General features: G+C 37.4%; 1 protein-coding gene and 1 pseudogene across 4 annotated transcripts in view; one reads left to right on the forward strand and one right to left on the reverse strand.

Moving 5' to 3' along the window:
* Nucleotides 1-13,427, forward strand: part of LOC119510137 — a 40,873-nt pseudogene extending 27,446 nt beyond the window's left edge.
* ULK4 (unc-51 like kinase 4) overlaps nucleotides 1-25,106 on the reverse strand; it is a 703,242-nt gene that overhangs the window by 313,361 nt on the left and 364,775 nt on the right. The gene's annotated exons all lie outside the window — the stretch shown is intronic.

Below are 25,106 nucleotides of genomic sequence, written 5' to 3' on the forward strand. Positions count from 1 at the left end.
ATGCCTAAGGCAGCATCTTCTTTTTCTTCCAGGTTCGCTGACTTCCAACTTCTGGCTGCTCCCTCTGGCTTTTCCCTCCCCTCTGACTTTCACTATGCTTATAAAGGACTCCAATAATCTGGATTAAAGACTACCCTCATCTAGTTAGGCCACGCCTTAAATGAAGACCAAAAACATGCCCAAACTGGGGTACAGTCAATCCACATGGAGGGAGGGGTGGATTTGCCAACCAAGAATTCTATACTCAGTGGAAATATCTTTCAAGGTTGAAGGTGACATGTTTTCAGGAAAAAAAAAAAGGGACGGGGGGGTAGATTTTTCAACAGAAAGCTGGCACTAAGAGAAAAATTAAATGGAAATCTTAAAGCAGAGAGAAATCAGTACCCTATGGAAACAGAAATAACTGGTAAAATTAAGAAAAGCAAAAATGGTAAATTGTGATTAAATATATGTATATATACAAAGAAATTATTATATATCTTGTAGAGTTTAGGATATATATAAAAATAAAATATATAACAATAAAACAAACGGAGGGTAAATGGAATGTAGGGATTCTAAGTTACATCAGGAAAGTGGTAAATAAAATAATTTACATCAGATTGGAGTAATTCATGAATTTTTATAGCCACTGAAAGAGTAGCAAAAGAATGTTTAACTACTCAATAGAAAGGAAAAAAAAAGAGAATATATGTATTTGATTAATCCAAAAAGGGAAAGAGAAAAAAGGAAGAAAAACAAGACGGGTCAAGCAGAAAATGAATGATATAAAGGTAGATATAACCTCCATTACATCAGTAGTTGATATGTTTTTGTGTGAAATACCAAATACTCCATTTAGAATACAAAGATTGCCAGACTAGATTTAAGGAAAAACAAACAATTATGTTCTGCTGCATACAGAAGACATACTTTAAATACAAGGACACAGAAAGGTTGAAAAAAGGTTGAAAACAAAAGGCTGGCAAGCACTAACCAAAGGAAAGCTGCTGCCGAGACAATAATATCAGACTAAGGAGAATTACAGCAAGAAGTTTACCTGGAGATAAACAGGAACATCTCCTAGTGAGAAGAGGGAGTCAAGTCAACAAACAGATGTCATAAGCCTAAATCTGTATGTACCCATGATAGAATTTCAAAATTATATATAAAGTAAAAATACACAAAATTAAAGAGAGAAATAGACAAATCCAGAATCAAATGAAAAATTTTGACATGCTATTTTCAATGCTGTGAGAATAAGCAAGAAAACAGATGAATAAAGGCAAAAAATCAGTCAAGATATAAAAGATCAACATAAAATAATTGAGTTTGACCTAACAGGAATACACTACACCTACTAATGACAGAATTCATTAACTTGGCCAAAAGGTCACTATCCTTAGCCATTAAGGAAACGCAATCCAAAACCACAACGAGATAAAACCTCACACCCACTAGAATGGTTATTATTTTTAAAATGGAAAATAACAAATCTGGTGAGGATGCAGAGAAACAGGAACCCTAGCATATTGTTAGTGGGAATGTAAAATGGTGCAGCCACTGCAGAAAACAGTTAGGCAGTTCTTCAAAACGCTAAATACAGGAACTACCATAAGACCCTGCAATTCCACTTCTAGGTATATACCCAAAAGAATCGAAAAAAGGGACTCAGACAGATTATTTGTACACCAATGTTCATAGCAGCATTATTCACAATTGCCAAAAGATGGAAGCAACTTAAAAGTCTATCAACAAATGAATGGACAGACAAAATATGGTATACACAATGAAATATTATATATTATGCAACCATAAAAAGGAATGATGTTCTGATAGATTGGACAACCTGGAGCAACCTTGAAGACACTATTTGAGTGAAATAAAACAGACACAAAAGGACAGATAGTGTATGATTCCAATTTTATGAAATAACTAGAATATGCAAATTCATAGAGACAGAAAACAGAGTTCAACTTAGCAGGGGCAGAGGGCATAGGGAGCTCAAGCATAATCGGTGTAGAGTTTCTCTTTGGGGTGATGGGAAAGTTCTGGTGATAGATGGACAGAGTGGTGCAATACTGTGCTGTGATTAATCCCACTAAACAGTATGCTTGAGAATGGTGGAGATGGGAAACTACATTGCATACATGTTTCCACATTTTAAAAAAATGACTCACTAAAAAGACAATGACATGTAAACACAATCCATGATCCTGGACTGGATCTAATAGTGGAGGACAAAAGGATATTTTGAGGACACATGAAAGAAATGGAATATAGACTGTAAGCTTTATATCAACAGTAAATTCCTTAAAATTGATAACTGCACTTAAGGTGGCTGTATAAGTGAATATTTTGTATCCAGGTGTGGAGTATGTTGGAATTCTCCTTATGAGTTTGTGTTAGTTTTGCAACCAACCTGTAAGTTTGAAATTATTTCAAAATAAAAGTTTAAGAATGAAAAATAAATAAAATAAAACAAACAGACTCTCTTCGAGCCAAAATATCATACACTAGAGGATCAAACCCAGCTCTCCAAAGGATCAACCCCAGCATGCTATTACTGTTGTTATCCAGGAAACAGTGGAAATCACAAGGCAGCAATTTATCTTACTATGGATAATTACTCAGAGTTAGACACAGACAATTTTTGACGGTTTCTCTGTTTTTAATTAGAAAGTTAACCTCATGTATAAACTCAGGAAAATAATTAAAAGGTATAGTACAACAACTAATTACATTAATAAAAGTTGCCTTCTGAGAAAGGCAGGCCAAAAAAAATTGGTCAAAATAATACCATGAAACCGAGGTATATGTAAATGCATGTATATAAAGAAAAGAACTTAAAATCATAAAGCAAACAACAGGATATTTCACTTTACTATGAAGACTTTTAAACAACTATCCCTCAGTGTAATTAAGGTACTGATTTATATTACATTCCAATCTACTTTTTCTTACAGATGATTTATTCAGTCAATGATTAATAATCTGTATACTCTTTCACAAAATCTAGAAATTTAAGTTTCAAAGAGCACAGGTCTTGGTAAAAGTTTTAAACTAGCAAACAGAGAACAAATCTGGAAGAGCTAAGAATGTGATTAAAACTAGGAAAAGCTCCACTTCAGCAAAATGAATATCCTAAAGTCCAGACTATCAACAAAACTTCTAGTTACCAGAAATTGTGTGCAACTGGATATACAATATGCTAGAGAAATGGTTTTTTAAAAATAAACATTCTTAGGTTTGGAAATTTTAGGGAAAAGAAAGCAATCAAAGTTAGATGAGTTCAGGTAATGTCTGTAAAAATGAAAAGTAAGAACCTCTAGAAATTCTCTCCTGCATAAGAACACTGGGAAGTGTTCATTTCTCCTTCATTTCTTAAGAATAGTTTTGATTTATTACAAGTCTGCTTTATTTGACCCGACTCAGTTCACCCAGTGTAACTAGCCTTTGCCACCAAAGCACTTGTCAAAAACATTTTCAGAAAATTGTTTCACTTTTCAGCAGCCTGAGGCAGAAAATAACAAGTGGGGAAACCAATAAGCTACCTTAAAGCAAAAAAGGACAAGTTAGGGAATAAAAAGTCCACAGGGTCTTGAAAAGCTCTGATATATTCCTGGGAATCTAGAGGATCACGCACGGGCCTAGTGCTATGCTCAAAACCAGGGTTGTGCACAAGCTCAGGAAAGACCTGATAAGGCCCAAAGCTCCCACCTACAGCTGACCTTGAGGCTCTGTGCAAATGAGAAGTGAACACAAAGACAGAGTTGTCAGTTGCATGGCTGAGTGCTGAAGGCATGTCTCAACATGCACAGAGAGCCCTTCACCTAAGACCAGGAGATTTACTGACTCCAGGTCAGGAAGCATCTACTGACCCTAGAGTTTTAAGTAAATCTTTGTCCAGTCATGAGCCAACCACTAACCAAAATTACAGAAAAGAATCAATACGAATGAACAGTCCCTGAATTTACAAATGTGATGCAAAACAATAATTTATACATCCATGAAACTCAGGAAACTTCAAGTAGAATGAACTCATAAAAATTCACACCTACACACATCATCAAACTATCAAAAGCCAAAGACAGAGAATCTTAAAACAGCAAGAGAGAAGTGATTCATAACATACCAGTTATTGTCAATAAGAATAACAGCAGATTTCTCGTCAGAGACCATGAAGCCCAGAAGGCAGTAGGATGACATTTTCAAAATGCTGAAAGAAAAACTCTCTCAATCCAGAATTCTCTACTCAGCAAAATTATCCTCAAATATTGAAGGCAAAACGGTCACATTCTCAGAAAAAAATGACAGGATTTGTCACTAGCAGACTTGCAATACAAGAAATACTAAAAGAAGTCCTTCAGGATGAAATTAAAGAACACTAGACAGTAACTTGAAACTACATGAAGAAATAAAAAGTACTACAATGATAAAGGTAAATAAAACAGATAATGAATTTTGTTTTTAAATCCATTTTTCTCATATCAGATTTAAAAGAAAACTGCATAAAGCAATAAATAAATCCATATTGAAAGCGATTGTTCTGGTTTGCTAATGCTGCCATTATGCAAAATACCAGAAATGAACTGGCTTTTTAAAGGGGGCTTTTTAAGTTACAAGTTTACAGTTCTAAGTGTCCAAACTAAGGCATCAACAAGATTATACCTTCACTGAAGAAAGGCTGATGGCGTCCAGAAGACTTCTGTCTGTGGGAAGGCAGGTGGCTGGCGTCTGCTGTTCCTTTGCTTCCAGGCTGTGTTTCAAAATGGCTTTCTCCAAAATGTCTCTGGCCTTCTTTATCTCTTTGCTTCTCCAGGACAAACTCAGGGTTTCATCTCTTAGCTTAACATCTCCAAACCTCATTCTGTCTGCATCTCCAACTACCTCTAAGTGTCAGAAAGCTTTTGGGTCTTGGCTTAGCATATCCTAGGGTGTTTTCATCTCTCTGCTCTCTGTGCAAGCTCCCTTTAAAGGACTCCAGTAAACTAATCAAGACCTAAGCTGAATGGGTGAGGCAACACCTCCATGGAAATAATTCAGTCAGAATTATCACCTACAGTTGGGTGAGTCACATCTCCATGGAAACAACCTAATCCAAATATCCCAAAGATTGGATTAAAAGATCACGGCTCTTTTGGGAGGGACACAGTATAACCAAAGTGGCACATTCTACCCCTTGGACCCCAAAAACACATGCTCTTTCCATGTACAAAAAACATTCATCCCATCACAATATCACAAAAACTAATATCATTTCAGAAACAATATTTTAGTACAAGATCTTATCAAAATCAGTTACAGGCATGATCTGCCCTAAGGCAAAATCCCCCTCTGGCTGTGGACCTGTGAAACTCAGAACAAGTTACCTGCTGCCAATATATAAAGGAGGGTCAGTCATAGGATAAACATTCTCATTGCCATATGGAGAAACTGAAAGGAAAACAGGATTCACAGGACCAAAACTGTTCTTAAAACCTGCAGGGCAAACGCCATTACATTTCAAAGTCTGAGTCATTTATAGAATGCTTTTACCTTGAGGTTGAGAAAACAGCTGTGTCACTCTTTCCAAGGGCCTTTGCAGCAGCCCTTTTCTCTCCAAATGCTGGGGTGAATGCTCCAACATATCTGTACATTGGGGGGACTACCTTCTTCTCGGCCCCACCCTCCTCAAACTTTGGGGCACCACCCGGACTCTGCCTCTCTGGGGCAAAGGCTCTCCCCTCTCTGAACAGTGGGGTGGTGACCAGGCTCTCCCCAATCCCCAGGGAATGTGCTCCACCCTCTCTGGGGCCTGGGGTGGCAGCACTCTTCCTAAGCACTGAGGCAGAAGGCCTGGACTGTCTCCCAGGCAAACTCACTGTTTCCACGTGCATGGGTTGATCTGCTCTCCTTGCCCAAGATTTCTTGACTCCAGACCTCAATTTCCATGGTTCTGTCTTTGAAGAAATTATTCCTTCAATATGTTCCTTCTCTGTCCCCTCCAGTCCAGACTGACAGTGGCTCCGTTTATACAGATCTCACAAAAAAATTTGTTGGCTTGGCATGCAGCATTCAGGGATCAAAGTAAGCAGACAATAGGACTTTCCACAAATCCTTTTCCAATCCTGGCTTGTACTGACATGGTGGTAGGGTTCTATGTTTCGTTAAATCCTCATGTGGGGCTGTAGCCACAGGGGTTTCACTTTCTGGAAGCTCACAGTTTTCCAGACCATCAATATCTGTTTCTTTGTAACCAAGAGTTCAGTTCTTAGCTTATCTCTTTCCTCTCACATTTTACTGTAAGCTGCAAGAAGAAGCCAGGCTGCATTTTCAACTTGTAGCTTAGAGATCTCTTCAGCTAAGTATCCCAGCTCATCACTTTGATATCCTGCCTTCTGTCCGACACAGGACTCAGTTTTGCCAAATTCTCTGCCACTTTAAAACAAGGATTGCCTTTCTTCCAGTTTGCAACAACACATTCAACATTTCTGTCTAAGGCCTCATCAGAAGTATTTTTAGAGTCCATATTTATACCAACAGTCTCTTCAAAGCGGTCTAGGCCTTTTCTATCAAGCTCCTCACAATTGTTACAGAATCTTGGCCTTATCCATTTAAAAAGCCATTCCAACATGCTCGGTATTTGCAAACTCAGCAGCATGTCACTTCGCTGGTACCAAAATCTGTTTGGGTTTGCTAATGCTGCCATTATGCAAAATACCAGAAATGGATTGGCTTTTTAAAGGGGGCTTATTAAGTTACAAGTTTATAGTTCTAAGTGACGTAATATACCCAAACCAGCATAGCAATATAAGATATAAAGATGTAATTTGTATGACAATAACAGCAAAAAGGAAAGGACAGGTAACTGAGCTATATATGAGCAATGATTTTATATACAATTAGAATGCAGTTGAATTAAACTAAGATAGATTTTTATAAATTGAGATTTTAATTGTAACCCCCAGGCAATCACTAAGAAAATAAAAGAAATAACAAGAGAATTAATAGGGTAAATTAAAATTATCTATTCAACATAAAACAGAAATGGAGAAAAGGGGCAGGAAAGACATATGACATATTAAACAAATAACAAAACAGTTGACATAATTCTATATTATCAATAATTACAAGAAATATAAAATGTTTTATCATTTAAATTAAGAGATTGGCAGGATGGATAAAAAATTATTCAACTATATACGCTCTATAATAGATACTCTATACATTTCAAGACAGAAATAGGTCGGAAATCAAAGGATGGAAAAAAAATATACTTAACGAAAAACATTAAAACTAGATCTGGTGTAGCTATACTAATTACAAACCAAAGCGACTTTAAGACAAAAAAAAATGCTACTAGAGACAAAGAATGACATTTTATAAGGATAAAAGAGTAAATCCAGTGTTTCAGTTTGCTAATGCTGCCGTTATACAAAATATCAGAAATGGATTGGCTTTCATAAAAGAGGATTTATTTGGTTACAAAGTTACACTCCTAAGGCCATAAAAGTGTCCAAACTAAGGCATCAACAACAGGCTACCTTCACTGAAGAACTGCCAGTGGTCTGGAACACCTCTGTTAGCTTCTAAGTGTCTAATATCTGTGTGTCCTGGCTTAGCATATCCCGGGTATTTCCTTCTCTCTCTGCTTTCTGTGAGAGCTCCCTTTAAAAGACTCCAGTAAACTAATCAAGACCTACCCTGAATGGGCAGGGTCAAGTCTCCATGGAAACATTCAATCAAGAGGTCATACCATAATCAAAAATCTGCCCCCACGTGGAATATGACTCCCAGGGAGGAATGTAGACCTGGCATCGTGGGATGGAGAACATCTTCTTGACCAAAAGGGGGATGTGAAAGGAAATGAAATAAGCTTCAGTGGCAGAGAGAATCCAAAAGGAGCCGAGAGGTCACTCTGGTGGGCACTCTTACGCACACTTTAGACAACCCTTTTTAGGCTCTAAAGAATTGGGGTAGCTGGTGGTGGATACCTGAAACTATCAAACTACAACCCAGAACCCATGAATCTCGAAGACAGTTGTATAAAAATGTAGCTTATGAGGGGTGACAAGGGGATTGGGAAAGCCATAAGGACCACACTCCACTTTGTCTAGTTTATGGATGGATGAGTAGAAAAATAGGGGAAGGAAACAAACAGACAAAGGTACCCAGTGTTCTTTTTTACTTCAATTGCTCTTTTTCACTCTAATTATTATTCTTGTTATTCTTGTGTGTGTGCTAATGAAGGTGTCAGGGATTGATTTGGGTGATGAATGTACAACTATGTAATGGTACTGTGAACAATCGAAAGTACGATTTGTTTTGTATGACTGCGTGGTATATGAATATATGTCAATAAAATGAAGATTAAAAAAAAAAAAAAAAAAGACATAATGCTGAGCAAAATAAGCCAGGCACAAAAAGAGAGATATTGTATGTTATCACTAATGTGAATTCTGTGAAAAATGTACAATGTTTTATACTGTAGAATGTAGGGGACCTAGAGATACCAATTAGTGGAGGGGGAATGATAATCTAATAAGAACAGATAAACTATGGAGGGTAATCTCAATGTTATGGGAATGCTCAGGAATGATTATGGTTTGTAAACTTTCTTGGATATAGTAAGATCATGTTGGAAGCAATAGAGTTATTTTAGGTTTTTTTTTTTCTCTTATTCCTTTGTTTTCTTAGGGGTTGTTAATTTTCTTGGGGTATGGTAGGAACATGTTGGAAGCAATGTAGTTATTTTAGATTATTTGTTTTTCTTACTCCTCTGTTTGGACATGGTTTATTAATTTTCTTGGGGTATGGTAGGAACATATTGGAAGCAAAGTAGTTATTTTAGGTTATTTGTTTTCCTTAATCCATTGCTTTGTTTGAAATGTTGTGGGGTTTTTTTTGGTTGTTGTTTGCCTGTTTGTTTTTAATTTTTTGGTAAACAAAGTTAAAAAATTGAAAAAAAATCAGTAGAAAAATGGGAGTAAAAACTAAATGACAAATAGGGTGGGATGGGGGATGGTTTGGGTATTCTCTTTTCACTTTTATTTTTTATTCTTATTCTGATTCTTTCTAATGTAAGGAAAATGTTCAGAAATAGATTGTGGTGATGAACGCATAACTATATGATCATACTGTGAACAGTTGATTGTATACCATGGATGACTGTATGGTTTGTGAATATATTTCAATAAAACTGAATTAAAAAAAAAAAAAATCTGCCCCCACAAGATTGCATTAAAGAACATGGCTTTTTCTGGGGGACATAATATATACAAATCAGCACATCCACTAAGAACATATAACAATTATAAACATATATACACCAAGCAGCTCCTTAAAACACATGAAACACAACCTGATAGAATTGAAGGAAAAAATAGGCCATTCCACAATAATGATTGGAAACTTCATCGTCACACTTGTAATAGGGAATAGAACTAGGCTGAAAATCAATAAGGAAATTGAAGACTTGAACAACATTATAAAGAAACTAGACCTAACGACATCTACAGAACACTCACTCCAACAACAGGTTACACATTGTTCTCAAGTCACATGGAATATTCTCCAGGATAGACCAAATATTAGACCATAAATCTCAATTGCTCAGATCTCTTGAGGAAGGTATAGACTGGAGAAGGATCCCACAAAAACCAAATCAAAGAAAGAGAAGAATATCAGGCAGAAAACTTCCATCCCAGACTGGCCAGCCCTCTCCCCTCCCCTTCACTCTGACCCACATAGCTCGAGAAGAATCCACAGGCAGCAGCTGGGATCCCTCCCACCTCCCACCGGGAACACAGACTATTAAATCTCTCACAGCAGTGAGACAGATCCCCACCTGTATCCAGACAGAGACCTAAACCCACAGGAACCCACAGCCAGACTTAAGCTGCTGAGGAAGGCAGAATATAAAACAGCAACAAAGAGCAGTTTACAAAATGGAGGAATAGAGAGAGAATGGCAAAATATTTCCCTAAATCAGCAAGCAGCCTGACAGAAATGGCCCACATCAACTGTTTGGGGATACAGGGGACAGGAGAGGACATTCCAAGGACCAGGTCAGTAAGGGACAAAGAGTCTGAGAAAATGTGGACAAAGATTGTAAGGCCTGGTGCCTACTCCCTATCCATGAGGGAAACTGAAGTGGGTGGCCTGATCCTTGCCTGGGGGCAGCTGCAGACTGAGCAGCCAGGGAATACTCTGCCATGAGTACAGTGGGAGACAGACTCCCATACTAAGCCAGATTTTGACAAAAGAAGTCATAGCACAGGAACCCCACAGTTTCAACCCTACATGGTCAAATGCTACAGGGCACCAGAAGGTAAACAGCTTCTGTGGAAGATTAAGTCATTAAAGAGTGTCATCTGCTGGGCAGGCCTGAAAGTGCAAAAGAAGATTACAGAGCTTTTCAGAGCCTCTCCAGACCCTATCCTGGGTCCATCAGAGCTGATCCTCACCTCCTGCACAGTTACCCAACCCTGTTTTGGCCAAGAAATACTAATGACCCAACTGGCAGAGCAGTGCCTTAATACTGCCCAACAATCAAATCCTAGAAAAGAGAGAAATCGATCTTCATATTAAACTCATCAAGATAATCAGATGGCCAGATATCAGCAAAAAAATCACAAGGCATACAAAAACTCAGGAAGGAATGACACACTAAGAAACAAATAAAAAAGTTTGAGGACACTGGAGAATCTGGGAGCAGTCAACCCAGTGGAGAGGAGAAAGGGCTAGCAAAAACAGCAAACAGAAAAAAAAAAAATCAGAGATTTTTTCTGAGTTGGGGTGAACACAATACAGAGAAGGGCTGGGCTCAAACAGAACCAGGCACATATGCAAATCCAGGGGCAGACCAGGGCCTTTGTCTGAAAAGCCTGTTTCTCTTCTTTCTTGATTGTTCCTTAATGGCCCTCAATTCCTTGTCTTTTAGCATTTCAGTAGCCCATCAGAACTGCAAGGACTGTAAATAGTCCATACTGGGCCCTTCTTTTTCTTTTAATAAATAACTATTCTTAGAAGTCCATTACAGAAAGCCTCAAAGACTTGCAATTTGGGCCCAGGCAAGAGCAGAGCTAAGATAGCTCTGGGACACAAAGCAATAAGTCTAGTGGTGGAGAAAATTTGCTAAACACCATAACTTCCCAAGAAAAGGGGGGCATTGCCCAGCTCCAATGGTAGCCTTCCTTTTGGGAACTCAGACCCCAGGGGCTGGAATTCAGAAACCACCTTGTCAGCCACGCCCCGGAAAGGGTCAGGGTTACTGACTGGGGAGCTGCGGGCTGGCAGGCACCACCTGCTGAACAGTATAGGAAAAGCTCCGAGTCTAGAGGCCTCACAGGAGGGTCTCATTCTCAAGGAAACTCCATAACCTCCCTCCTGAGACCTGGGCCTCTCTGGACTGGGAAAACCTGACTGGGGTTGACCATATCTGAGGAGACCCTCACACAAAAAGGCTACACAGAGAAAGGGCAAGAAACAGAAAAACAGAAGGTGAAAAAGTCCAATCAAATAAACAAAAGCTAAGTTAGAAACTTAGAATAAGTTGAACTAAATACCAGAGGTTAGAGAACAAAGCCAACCAAAGGAAAACCCTAGGTAAAAGAGAGAAAAGGAGCCCCAGAATAAACTAATCAAGAAACCCAAATGCCTAGACAACTCAAGATAACGAGCCAAACTAGGAAACAACAAAATATGGGCCACCCAAAGGAACAAACTAATAGTTCAACCAAGATACAGGAGTTGAGGCAACTAATGCTAAATCAATTAATGAACTGAAGGAAGAACTAACTAAAGATGTTCAAACAAATCTCTTAAATTAATTCAAAAATCAAGTCAATGAACTGAGGAAAGATACAGCAAAAGAGATGAAGGATATAAGGAAGACACTGGATGACCATAAAGAAGAATTCATAAACTTGAAAAAACAAATGGCAGAACTTACGGGAATGAAGGGCATAATGGAGGAGATGAAAAAGGCAATGGAGGGATACAACAATAGATTTGAACAGGCAAAAGAAAGGATCAGTGAGTTGGAAGACCAGACATTTGAATTCATACACACAAAAGAACAGATAGTGAAAAGAATGGAAAAATATGAGCCGGGTCTTAGGGAGCTGAGTTGCCACTGTTTTTTAACATGAAGAAGTTATAACAGTCTTTGTCCAAATATCCCTGATGATTGAAAAATGATTAAATGAGAGGAAGGAGTTGTAATAGAGAAGTTAAGACTCAACAAATTATTACTACTACTGAATCATTATATAGATATTTCTTTTTAGTTTCTAATGTATTAGAACAGTCGGAAGGAAATATCTGAAACTGTGGAACTGTAATCCATACTAAACTTTGAAATTTGCTTTATAACTACTTGTCAAACTGTACTTTGAAATTTATCACTTTTCTGCATATATATTTTATTTCAAAACAAAAAAAAATGTTTAATAAAAAAAACCAGAATGCTTACTGGGAAGTCCTCTCACCTAGTCGCCTCTGAATCTGTATGTCATCCTCTCAGAATGCTATGTTGAAAAGTTCCAATACAGGGATTCCAAAATGAAGCCTTTGTGGTTAGTGTATAACAGTAAGGTGTTTGGTGAGGATTCAGTTGGAACGATTTTTTTAAATGGAGATGACTTATGACAGGATATGCTGACACTACAAATGCTGCACTTGATGGATTTACTCTGGACAGAAGCTGGTCTGGATCTGCGGATGCTACCTTACGGCTCTTTAGCAACAGGAGATTGTTCTGGCCTCACTGAAATTGTGAGCACCTCTGAAACAATTGCCTATATCAGATGAACAGTAGCGATGTGGCTGCTACAGCAGCCTTCAACAGAGATGCCCTTCTGAATTGCCTTAAAGAACACAATTCTGGGGATGACCTTGACCAAGCCATTGAGGAGTTTACTCTGCCCTGTTCTGGCCACTGTGTAGCTTTTCATGTCCCTGGGATTGGTAAAAGACACAGTGACAACATCATGGTCAAGAAGACTGGTCAGCTCTTCCACATTGACTTTGAATATATTCTGGGAAACTTCAAGTCTAAATTTAGCATTAAAGGGAACAAGTGCCTTTTATTCTTAGCTACAATCTCATTTATGTCAATCAACAAGGAAAAACAGGCAACAAAAGTTTGGCCATTTCCACCAGTGTTGTGAGGCTGCATATCCGATTTTACGACTGCATGGGAATCTCTTCATTACTCCTTTTGCACTGATGTTGACTGAGGGGCTTCCTGAGCTCATGTCAGTCAAGGATATACAGTATCTCAAGGATTTTCTTGGCTTAGGGAAGAGTGAAGGAGAAACTCGAAACAATTTAAGCAAAAATGTGATGAGGCGCTCAGGGAAGGACAGACTACTAAAGTGAACTGGGTAGCCCACACAGTTTGGAAAGATTACAGATCTCAACGATCAGTCTTTGCTCCTAATGTATTTGTTGGCTTCTTTTAGTTTTCATTTTGCACTTGCACTGAGTTGAAGATGAGTCTATCAGAGATACCATACAGGGAATGGAATCCTGGAAGTCAGAGTTAAAATATGAACAAGGCCTCCCACCAAACCTAACCTGAACAATCCTTGAAGACGACCTCTGCTTTTTGAAGGTTTGACCAAATCTCAAAATGAAAACTGTCAATGTTATGGTTAATCATTTCCCACTAACTCTGCATGCCAATAAATGCTACTAGAGATGTTTTGTTTTGTTTTGTTTTTAATGTCTTTGGGACTTTTACAGAAAGGTGTAAATACTTCTTTTCAATATTTTTGACCAAGTTTTATCACCCAGCCAACTTATCCACACCTTGGTGATTGTTCTTACTTTCCAAACGAAGCTTCAAAGAAAGCTATCTTGCTTCCTTTTAAAATTGTGTACATTAAAAATTATGCTATAATTTGAAATTATGATTATTTTTCAAAAGAAGTATTTTAAAGCTGGGAAAACTTGTTCATTCTTTTGTTAATATTCATCTGCTATGATAGCATCATTCCATCCTGACTTGCTGAAAATCTTTTGGAGAAGCAAATATTATATAGTTTTATATGTATATAGTTTTATTATATATACATACATATGTGTATATATATATACACACACATATATAATATATGCTGCATATGTATTTACAAAACTTCTAGGAGGACCTGTACGTAAAAAGATGTTTCTTTGTGTTTTTTTTCAGCCTGAATTTTAAAGTTTTACAAAAAGCAGAGCTTTTTTTGTAAGTTATTTTTCAGTTAACTGTGTGATCTAATTCTTCCAGCTGCTTCTGTAATGAGGCGCATATTAATACAGCTTTTACATGGTATCTATTAAACAGTTTGCTTCATAAAGCATAACACTTGAGCAAATCTATCCAAGAAAGCAAGCAAATGAAAAAAATAACCATTCTATTTATGGAAAAAACTCCGAATCTAAAATACAGTATTTTATTAAAACGAGAGCTGTTCTTCCTGTATTTATTAAAACTTGTAGTAATGTGATTTTTCAAAGATATTCATTCAAATTGAAATGGTTTCATGCCATAAGGGATTATTTAATTTATTTGTTAAGGCACCATATATTTAGGGTGCTAGGTGACAAATAATGTTAATATGTACAATGGTTTGAATGCATAAATGGATGCTCTGAGTACAGGTGACACCCAGAAAAACTACTGCTTATTTTCCAAACAATATTGGGAGCACTCAATCCTCAATAACATGGGAAAGAGAGCTGAGTGCTTGCCATGTGACTGAGTTTTCTATAGGGATTTTATTAAAGATTGTTGAATTTTGTTGTCCTTTAAAAAAAATGCAAAAAACTAGGACTAGAAGGGAATATTCTTAATCTGATAAAGGGCATCTATGAAAAACCTACAGCTAACATCATACTCAGTGGTGAAAGATTGAAAGCTTCCCTTCTAAGACGAAGAAAAAGACAAGGATGCTCTCTCTGCATATATTCAACGTTATACTGAAGATTCCAGCCAGGGAAATTAGGCAGAAAAAAGAAATAAAACTCATCCAGATTAGAAAGAAAGAAAAGTCAAACTATCTCTATTTGCAGATGACAAGATCTTGTATATAGAAAAACCTAAGAACATTCCCTCCCCCACCCCACCCCCGCCACAGACACAATATACAGGAATAAGTTTAACTAAAATTTGCAAGATTACACACTGGAACCTACAAAATATCATGAAATAAATTAAAGAAGACCTAAATAAACATAAAAGCATTCCATTTCATGGATTACAAGATTTAATATTGTTAAGATGGCAATACTCCACAAATTAATCTACAGATTCAACACAATCTTTATTAATATCTTAGCTGCCTTTTTTTGCAGACATTGAAAAGATCCTGAAATTCATATGGAAATGCAAGGAATCCACGATAGTCAAAACAATCTTGAGGAAAAAAATTGGGGGACTCACTTCCTGGTATCAAAATTACTACTAGCCACAGTAATCAAAACAGTATGGTACAGGCATAAATATATAAATATAAACCAATTGAATAGACTAGAGTCTAGTAATAGATACATACATTTATGGCTAACTGATTTTTGAGAAGGGTGCCAAGATCATTCAATGGGGAAAAGAATAGTCTCTTCAAGTATCTGGTGCCAGGACAACTGCATATCACACGCAAAAGAATGAAGAAAGACCCCTACCTCATACTACATACAAATGCGAACATGAAATGGTTCATAGACCTATATGTAAGTGTTAAAACAATAAAAACAGTAGAAGAAGACATAGGTATAAATATTCATGAGCTTTCATTAGGCAATGGTTTCTTAGATATGACACAATGCAGAGTGACAATAGGAAAAAAAAAGATAAACCAAACTTTATCAAAATTAAAAACTTCTGTGCTTCAAGGAATACTCTCAAAAAAGTGAAGACATTCCACAGAATGGGAGCAATTTACTGCAAATCATACATCTGACGAGAGTCTACTATCTAGAATACATAAAGATCTCTTATAACTCAATAATAATAAAAGATAAATACCCTGATATAGAAATGAGCAAAGGATTTGAACAGAAATTCTCCAAAAAAATGTATCAAGTGACAAGTAAGCCTATGAAAAGATGCTCAACATCATTAGTCATCAGGGAAATGCAAGTCAAGACCACTATGAGAAACCACTTCATACCACTAGGTGGGCTATAATAAAAAAGACAGATATTAAGTGTTGGAGAGGGTGTGGAGAAATTGTAACCCTCACATATTGCCTGTATTGCTGATGGGAATATAAAATGGAATAGCCACTTTGGCAACAGTTGGTAGTTCATCAAAAAGTTAAACATAGAGTTACTATAAAACCCAACAATTCTCCTAGATCGACAGCAAAGAGAAGTGAAAACTTGCAAAAACTTTTACACAAATGTTTATATCAGTATTATTCAAATAGTCAAAAAATAGAAACAACCCAAATGACCATCAGCTGATGAATGGATAAACAAAATAGGAGACAGCCATACAATCTAATCATATTCAGCCATTAAAAAGAATGAAGTTCAGATATGTGCTACAATATGGATGATCCTTGAAAATATGCTAAGTGAAGGAAGCCAGAAGAAAAGTCATATATTGTATGATTCTACTTAAATGAGATGTCCAAAACAGACAAATACAGACACATAAAGTAGTTTAATGGTTGCCTACTAAAATGGGTTTAGAAGGAAGACGGGGGTAACTATTATAGGTACAAGGTTTCTTTTGGGGGTGATTAAAATGTTCTGGAGTTAGTAGTGATGGCTGCACAACCTTAAGAATATATTAAAAGCTGAATTTTATGCTTTGAAAGAGTGAATTATATGTGAATGATATCTCAATATCCCTCTCCAAAAGAGCAACAACAACAAATGTAGATCTTAGTCTACTTTAAAAGAAACATGTTGGAGGACAATCCACAAATTAATTTTTTAATCTACCTAAACTTCATATGGTTCGCATCAATTATTAAGGATGAAAATTCAAACAGACATTTTAACCTACATATATAAAGACAGCAAAATGAACAACAGAACTAACTGAAACAACATGTTTATATAAACTCAGATAAGTTACATACTATTTGAGGGCTCTATGATTATGTCTATAAACAGACTTTCACATTCTGTAAACTAATATTCATAAAATTGTTTCTGAACAGGAATGCAGCAAAACAAATTTCAATCATCTCCCAAAAATACGCCTTTGAAAGAATAATAATTTGCAGGTGTTAAGTCAGTAAATAAATACTGCTTTGAGCAATAAAAATGGTACAGGCAATTGCAATCATTTCTTGAAAAGCATTTAAATAACTTTTTCAATCTTAAAGAAACATAAGTATACAGCACATAAATCACAAATGATAAAAATACAATACATAATCATTTAATAGGCATAATTTATACAATCAGTAAAATACTACAAGGAAAAAATAAATGTTTCATATTTTTAAAATACACATACTGATTTTACTTTGCCATCAAAGAAAGTACAAATGTGAAACATAAGATATTTTTATGGACTGCTATTAAGGAAAAATACCAGAAGGAACATTGGAAAAGCAAACTTTCTGATCCCCCATGGAAAAATAAAATGCTCCAGTTCCTTTCCCCAAATAAAGAAAAAGGGCTGTCCAATCACGGTACTGTGAGAATCCAAGCACATCTAAGATATAGCACTAAAGGACGAATATTGATTGCATTCATTTTCTATGGCTGCATAACAAATTACCACAAATTTAACAGGCTAAAACAACACTAACATTATCTCACAGTTTCCATTTGTCAGAAGTCCAGGCAGGCTCAGCTAGTTTTTTTGTATGGGGTCTCAGAAGACTGTTCTCAATATGCTGGTGGGGCTGAGCTCTTATCTGGACGCTCTGTGGGACAATCCTCTCCCAAGTACATTTACGTTGTTAACAGAATTCAGTTCTTTGTAGTTCTAAGACAGAAACCCTTGTTTTCTTACTGGCTATTGGCCGGGGGGTCTACTTTCAGCAACTACAGGTCACTCTCAGATCCTTGCCCATAGCACCTCCCATCTCAAGGCCAGCAACGCAATTCCCAGGGTCCTTTCTCTCATAGTTTGAATGTAACGTCCCCTTCTGCAACCAGCTGGAAAAAGAATTGGTTTTCTTTTAAAGACCGCATATCATTAAGTTAGGTGCACCTGGATAATCTCCCTATCTCAAGGTTACTTGATTAGTAACCTTAATTGCATCTGCAAACTCTCCTTTGGCATGTAATGTGCATAATCCTGGAAGTAACACAAGGAAGATGGAGAACACTGAATCTTAAAATTCTGCCTATGACACAAACAAATGCAGTGAAGTTCAAACTGACTCTTCACATAGGCACATAGTTTTAAAGTACTGAAAAATAACTATTGGCTCACAGGTAATTTAACAAAAGAAGTGAAATATTCACTTGGCACCCTAACACCCTCACACTTGCCATTGGTATTTATCTCCTATTGCAGTTGGATAAATGCACTTGAAAGCAAAGGCTGTTATTCATCTTAGAGCCTAATAAAGTAGCTGGCACAAAGCAGTGCCTAGGAACATTTATTGCATGAACTGATGTATACAAACCGAAAAGAAAACATTACAACTCTTTGACAGGTATGAGCAAATGTTGCAGATATAATCTTTAAACGTAAATACTATTTCCAAATAATTTATTAACTAGGTGGGGCAAGATGGCGGAGTGGTGAGGAGCAGAATTTCGTCTCTCCCCTAGAGCAGCTGGCAATTACCCGGAAACTATATGAAACAGTGTTTTTGGGGTCTCCAGTAACCAGTCACACATCGGACGCAAGTTTGGAATTGGAGGAAAAGCTGAGATCGCAGCAAACATTGTAAGCTCCCTGGACCAGGGGTCTGGCGCCCCTCTCCACCCAGACCTCACAGACTTGCTGCCGGCTCCCTGAAAGGGGGGAAAAAAAAACCCAAAAAACAGCAATCTGCTGAGGGCAAGAAGGGAGGCTCAACCCAGCCTCAACTGCAGAATTAATTAACAAATTAATTAACTAATTTTGGGAGCTGGCGTGCTAAAGGAGGGCTGGGCTCTGAGAAGTGGGGGCACGTAAAAGCAGGCACCCATTCCCAGACTCCAAAAAAGCCATTTTTTTTCCCCTACATTTTGTCCCTTCTGGCTTCTCACTGATCCCTTATCTTTTTGCATTTCAATAGCCCCCAGCAAGGGGTGGAACTGAAGCTGTTGGAGAGTAATTATCAGACAATAGCCCAAAGCATATCTTTAAATGCTCTAGTATGACACTGACAAAACTTCCAGGCTGGGGAGACTTTTAAAAGGAACTCTTTTTTTTTTCTTTTTTCTTTTTCTTGTTTTTCTTTTCTATTTTTTTTTTTAAATCTAAAAAGTAATATTTGTGGTTATTTTCTATCGGAAAGCCCAGGTTGAGGGACTGGGCTGGGCTTGGGGGGAGACAGAGTACCCACAGTGCCTTTGAATTCCGTATTCACTACTGAAGTTCTCCACTCCCGTCTTTAATTGGCAACTCAGGCTGACCAAGGAATCTACCTGGAGAGGCCCAAAAGAGGAGAGGGGAGAAGGGAATAGTGCCCCTGAGAGATAACTGGATTTCTGAGGATTGGGAGAGTGGACGGAGGTCCAGCTCAACTGGCAGTCCTCCTTTTGGGAACTCAGACCCCAGGGGCTGGAATTCAGATTCTGGCTTCAGTCAGCCACGCCCCGACAGGATCAGAGTCACCAGGAGAACTAAAGTCTACCTACCTCCTTACACCGGTGGGGGAGCTGCGGGCTGGCAAGCACCACCTGCTGGACAGGAGAGCAAAAGCACCAATTCTAAAGGCCTCATAGGAGGGTCTCATTCTCAGGAAAACTCCATACCCTCCCAATGAGACCTGGGCCTCACTAGACTGGGAAAATCTGACTAGGGTCGACCATATCTGAGGAGACCCACTCACAAAAAGGTTACATAGAGGCAGAGCAAGAAACAAAAAACAAGAGGGGAAAAATTCTGATCAACTAAATAGAACCTAAGTTAGAGGTCTAGAATAAGTTGAACTGAATAACAGAGGCCAGAGAACAAAGCCAACCAACAAGAAAACCACTAGGTAAAAGACAGAAAACAAGCTCCAAAATAAACTAATCAAGAAAATCAGATGCCTAGACAACTTAAGATAACAAGCCATACCAGGAAACACGAAAACATGGACCAGCCAAAGGAACAAACTAATAGCTCAGCTGAGATACAGGATTGGAGGCAACTAATGCTAAATAAATTGGATGAAATGAAGGAAGATATAGCAAAAGAGCTGAAGGATATAAAGAAGACACTGGATGACCATAAAGAAGAATTCATAAACTTAAAAAAACAAATGGCAGAACTCATGGGAATGAAGGCCATAATGGAGCAGATGAAAAACACAATGGAGGGACATAACAGTAGATTTGAACAGGCAGAAGAAAGGATCAGTGAACTGGAAGACAGGTCATTCGAATTCATACACACAAAAGAACAGATGGTGAAAAAAATGGAAAAATATGAGCAGGGTCTTAGGGAGCTGAGTGACAACATGAAACACACAAATATACATGTTATGGGTATCCCAGAAGGAGAAGAGAGGGGAAAGGGGGCAGAAAGAGCAATAGAAGACATACTCACTGAAAATTTCCCAACTCTTATAAAAGACAGAAAATTAGAGATTCAAGAAGTACAACGTGCCCCTAATAGAATAGATCCCAATAGACCTACTCCAAGACACTTACTGGTCAGATTGTCCAATGTCAAAGACAAAGAGAGGACTCTGAAAGCAGCAAGAGAAAAGCGATCCATCACATACAAGGGAAGGTCAATAAGACTATGTACAGATTTCTCTGCAGAAACCATGGAGGCAAGAAGACAGTGGTATGATATATTTAAGATACTGAAAGAGAAAAACTGCCAACCAAGAATTCTATATCCAGCAAAACTTTCCTTCAAAAATGAGGGAGAGATTAAAACATTTTCAGACAAACAGACACTGAGAGTTTGTGAATAAGAGACCGGGACTACAAGAAATGCTAAAGGGAGTGCTACAGGCTGATAGGAAAAGACAGGAGAGAGAGAGAGTTGGAGAAGAGTGCAGAAATGAAGATTATCAGGAAAGGTAAAAGGAGAGGAAAAAATAAGATATGACATATAAATTCCAAAAAACAAAATGGTAGTAGAAAGTACTGCCCTTACGTAACAACACTAAACGTAAATGGATTAAACTCTCCAATAAAAAGACACAGACTGGCAGAATGGATTAAAAAACAGGACCCATCTATATGCTGTCTACAAGAAACTCACTTTAGACACAAGGACAAAAATAGACTGAAAGTGAAAGGTTGGAAAAAGATATTTCATGCAAACAACCAGAAAAAAGTGGGAGTAGCTATATTAATATCAGACAAGTTAGACTTCAAAAGCAAAACAATTAAAAGAGACAAAGAAGGACACTATATATTAATAAAAGTGTCAATTCATCAAGAAAACATAACAATACTAAATATTTATGCACCAAGCCAGAACGCCCCAAAATTCATGAGGCAAACACTGCAATCACTGGAAGGAGAAACAGATATCTCTACAATAATAGTTGGAGACTTCAATACACCACTCTCATCAATGGATAGAACATCTACACAGAGGATCACTAAAGAAACAGAGATGTTGAATTCTATGATAAATGAACTAGACTTGACAGACATCTATAGAACACTGCATCCAACAACAGGAGGATACACTTTTTTCTCAAGTGCTCATGGAACATTCTCTAGGATAGACCACATGTTGGGTCACAAAGCAAGTCTCAACAAATTTAAAAATATTGATACACAAAACACTTTCTCAGACCACAATGGAATGAAGTTGGAAATAAATAAAAGGCAGAAGGTCATAAAATTCACAAACATATGGAGGCTAAACAACACCCTCTTAGAAAACCAGTGGGTAAAGGAAGAAATTACAAGAGAAATTAGTAAATACCTCTAGGCAAATGACAATGAAAACACAACTTACCAAAACTTATGGGATGCAGCAAAGGCGGTGCTGAGAGGGAAATTTATTGCCCTAAATGCCTATATTAAAAGAGAAAAGAGAGCAAAAATTGAAGAGTTAACTGCTCACCTGGAGGAATTAGAGAAAAAACAGCAAACTAACCCCAAAGCAAGCAGAAGGGAAGAAATAACAAAGATTAGAGCAGAAATAAATGCAGTTGAGAACAGGAAAACAATAGAGAGAATCAACAAAACCAGAAGTTGGTTCTTTGAGAAAATCAATAAAATCGATGGACCACTGGCTAAGCTAACAAAAAAAAAGAGAGAGCAGATGCAAATAAACGCAATCAGAAATGGGAAAGGAAATATAACTACCGACCCTGGAGAAATTAAGGAGATAATCAGAAGATACTATGAGCAGCTATATGCTAATAAACTAGACAACTTAGATGAAATGGACAACTTCCTAGAAAAGCATAAACAACCAACATTAACTCAAGAAGAAATAGATGACCTCAACAAACCAATCACAAGTAAAGAGATTGAGTCAGTCATCAAAAAGCTCCCAAAAAGGAAAAGCCAGGACCGGATGGTTTCACATGTGAATTCTACCAAGCATTCAAGAACGAATTAGTACCAATCTTGCTCAAACTCTTCAAAAAAATTGAAGAAGAGGGAAAGCTACCTAAGTCTTTCTATGAAGCCAACATCACCCTAATACCAAAACCAGACAAAGATACTACAAAAAACGAAAATTATAGACCAATTTCTTTAATGAATATAGACGCAAAAATCCTCAACAAAATACTCGCAAATTGAATCCAGCAGCACATTAAAAGAATTACACACCACGACCAGGTGGGATTTATTCCAGGTATGCAAGGCTGGTTCAACACAAGAAAATCAATTAATGTAATACACCACATCAATAAATCACAGCAGAAGAACCACACGATCATCTCGATTCATACAGAAAAGGCATTTGACAAGATTTAACATCATTTCCTGATGAAAATGCTTCAAAGGATAGGAATAGAAGGGAACTTTTTCAATATGATAAAGGCAATATATGAAAAACCCACAGCTAACATCACACCCAATGGGGAGAGACTGAAAGCTTTTCCTCTAAGATCAGGAACAAGACAGGGATGCCCACTATCACCATTGTTATTCAACATTGTGCTAGAAGTTCTAGCTAGAGCAATTAGGCAAGAAAAAGAAATAAAAGGCATCCAAATTGGAGAAGAAGAAGTAAAACTTTCCCTATTTGCAGATGACATGATTCTGTATGTAGGAAATCCAGAAAAATCTACAGCAAAGCTACTAGAACTAGTCAATGAATACCGCAAAGTGGCAGGCTACAAGATCAACACGCAAAAATCTGTAGTGTTCCTATACACAAGTAATGTGCAACAAGAGGAGGAAATCAAGAAAAAAATCCCATTTACAATAGCAACCAAAAGAATCAAGTATTAAGGAATAAACTTAACCAAGGACACAAAAGACCTTTACATAGAAAACTATAAGAAACTGCTAAAAGAAACTGAACAAGACCTGAAAAAATGGAAGAACATACCATGTTCGTGGATTGGAAGACTAAATATAGTTAAGATGGCAATTTTACCTAAACTGATTTACAGATTCAATGCAACACCAATTCAAATCCCAACAACTTACTTTACAGAAATAGAAAAACCAATAACTAAATTTATTTGGACGGGTAAGGTGCCCCGAATAGCCAAAAATATCTTGAGAAAGAGGAATGAAGTGCGAGGTCTCACACTACCTGACTTTGAAGCATACTGCAAAGCTACAGTGCTCAAAACAGCATGGTACTGGCATAAGGACAGATATACTGATCAATGGAATTGAATTGAGTGTTCAGAAGTAGACCCTCGCATCTACGGACAACTGATCTTTGATAAGGCAGTGAAGCCAAAGAAACTGGGAAAGAGCAGCCTGTTTAATAAATAGTGTTTGGAGAACTGGATATCCATTTCCAAAAGAATGAAAGAGGATGTCCATCTCACACCTTATACCAAAATTAACTCAAAGTGGATCAAAGTCCTAAACATTAGCACCAAGACCATAAAACTCTTAGAAGAAAATGTAGGGCAATATCTTAAAGATCTTGTGATAGGAGGTGGTTTCTTAGACCTCACACCCAAGGCGCCAGCAACCAAACAGCAAATAGACAAATGGGATATCCTCAAAATTAAACACTTTTGTACATCAAAGGACTTTGTCAGAAAAGTAAAAAAGCAACCTACACAATGAGAGATGATAGCTGGAAACCACATATCAGACAAGGGTTTAATATCCTGAATATATAAAGTAATCCTGCATCTCAATAACAGAAAGACAAAAAATCCAATTAAAAAATGGGCAAAAGACATGAACAGACATTTTTCTGAAGAGGAAATACAAATGGCTCAAAAACGTATGAAAAAATGCTCAACTTCACTGGCTATTAAGGAAATGCAAATCAAAACCACAATCAGATATCATCTTACACCTACCAGAGTGGCCATTATCCAAAAAAAAACAGAAAATGACAAGTGCTGGAGAGGATGTGGACAAAGAGGCACACTTATTCATTGTTGGCGGGAATGTAGAATGGTGCAACCACTCTGGAAGACAGTGTGGAGGTTACTCAGGAAGCTAAATATAGATTTGCCATATGACCCAGCTATTCCATTGCTAGGTATATACTCAGAGGAACTGAAACTTAAGACACAGACATTTGTAAACCGATGTTTACTGCAGCATTATTCACAATTGCCAAGAGATGGAAACAGCCCAAATGTCCATCAAAGGACGAGTGGATAAACAAACTGTGGTATATACACATGATGGAATATCATGCAGCTGTAAGACAGAACAAAGATATGGATCATGTAATAATGTGGATGAACCTTGAGGACATTATGTTGAGAGAAGTTAGCCAGAAACAAAAGGACAGATTCTGTATGGTCTCACTAATATGAACAGACATTAATGCACAAACTTTGGGAGTTAAAAGCTGACAACACAGGCGACCAGGAGATAGAAAGAGGGCAGAGATCAGCCATTTGATGCTGAAGGACTACAGAATGTTTAGGATTGATTGCATAGATCCAGAAATAGATAGCATAATACTG

The sequence above is a fragment of the Choloepus didactylus genome, chromosome 1, assembly GCF_015220235.1.
Source record: "Choloepus didactylus isolate mChoDid1 chromosome 1, mChoDid1.pri, whole genome shotgun sequence".
NCBI classification, from domain to species: Eukaryota; Metazoa; Chordata; class Mammalia; order Pilosa; family Megalonychidae; genus Choloepus; species Choloepus didactylus.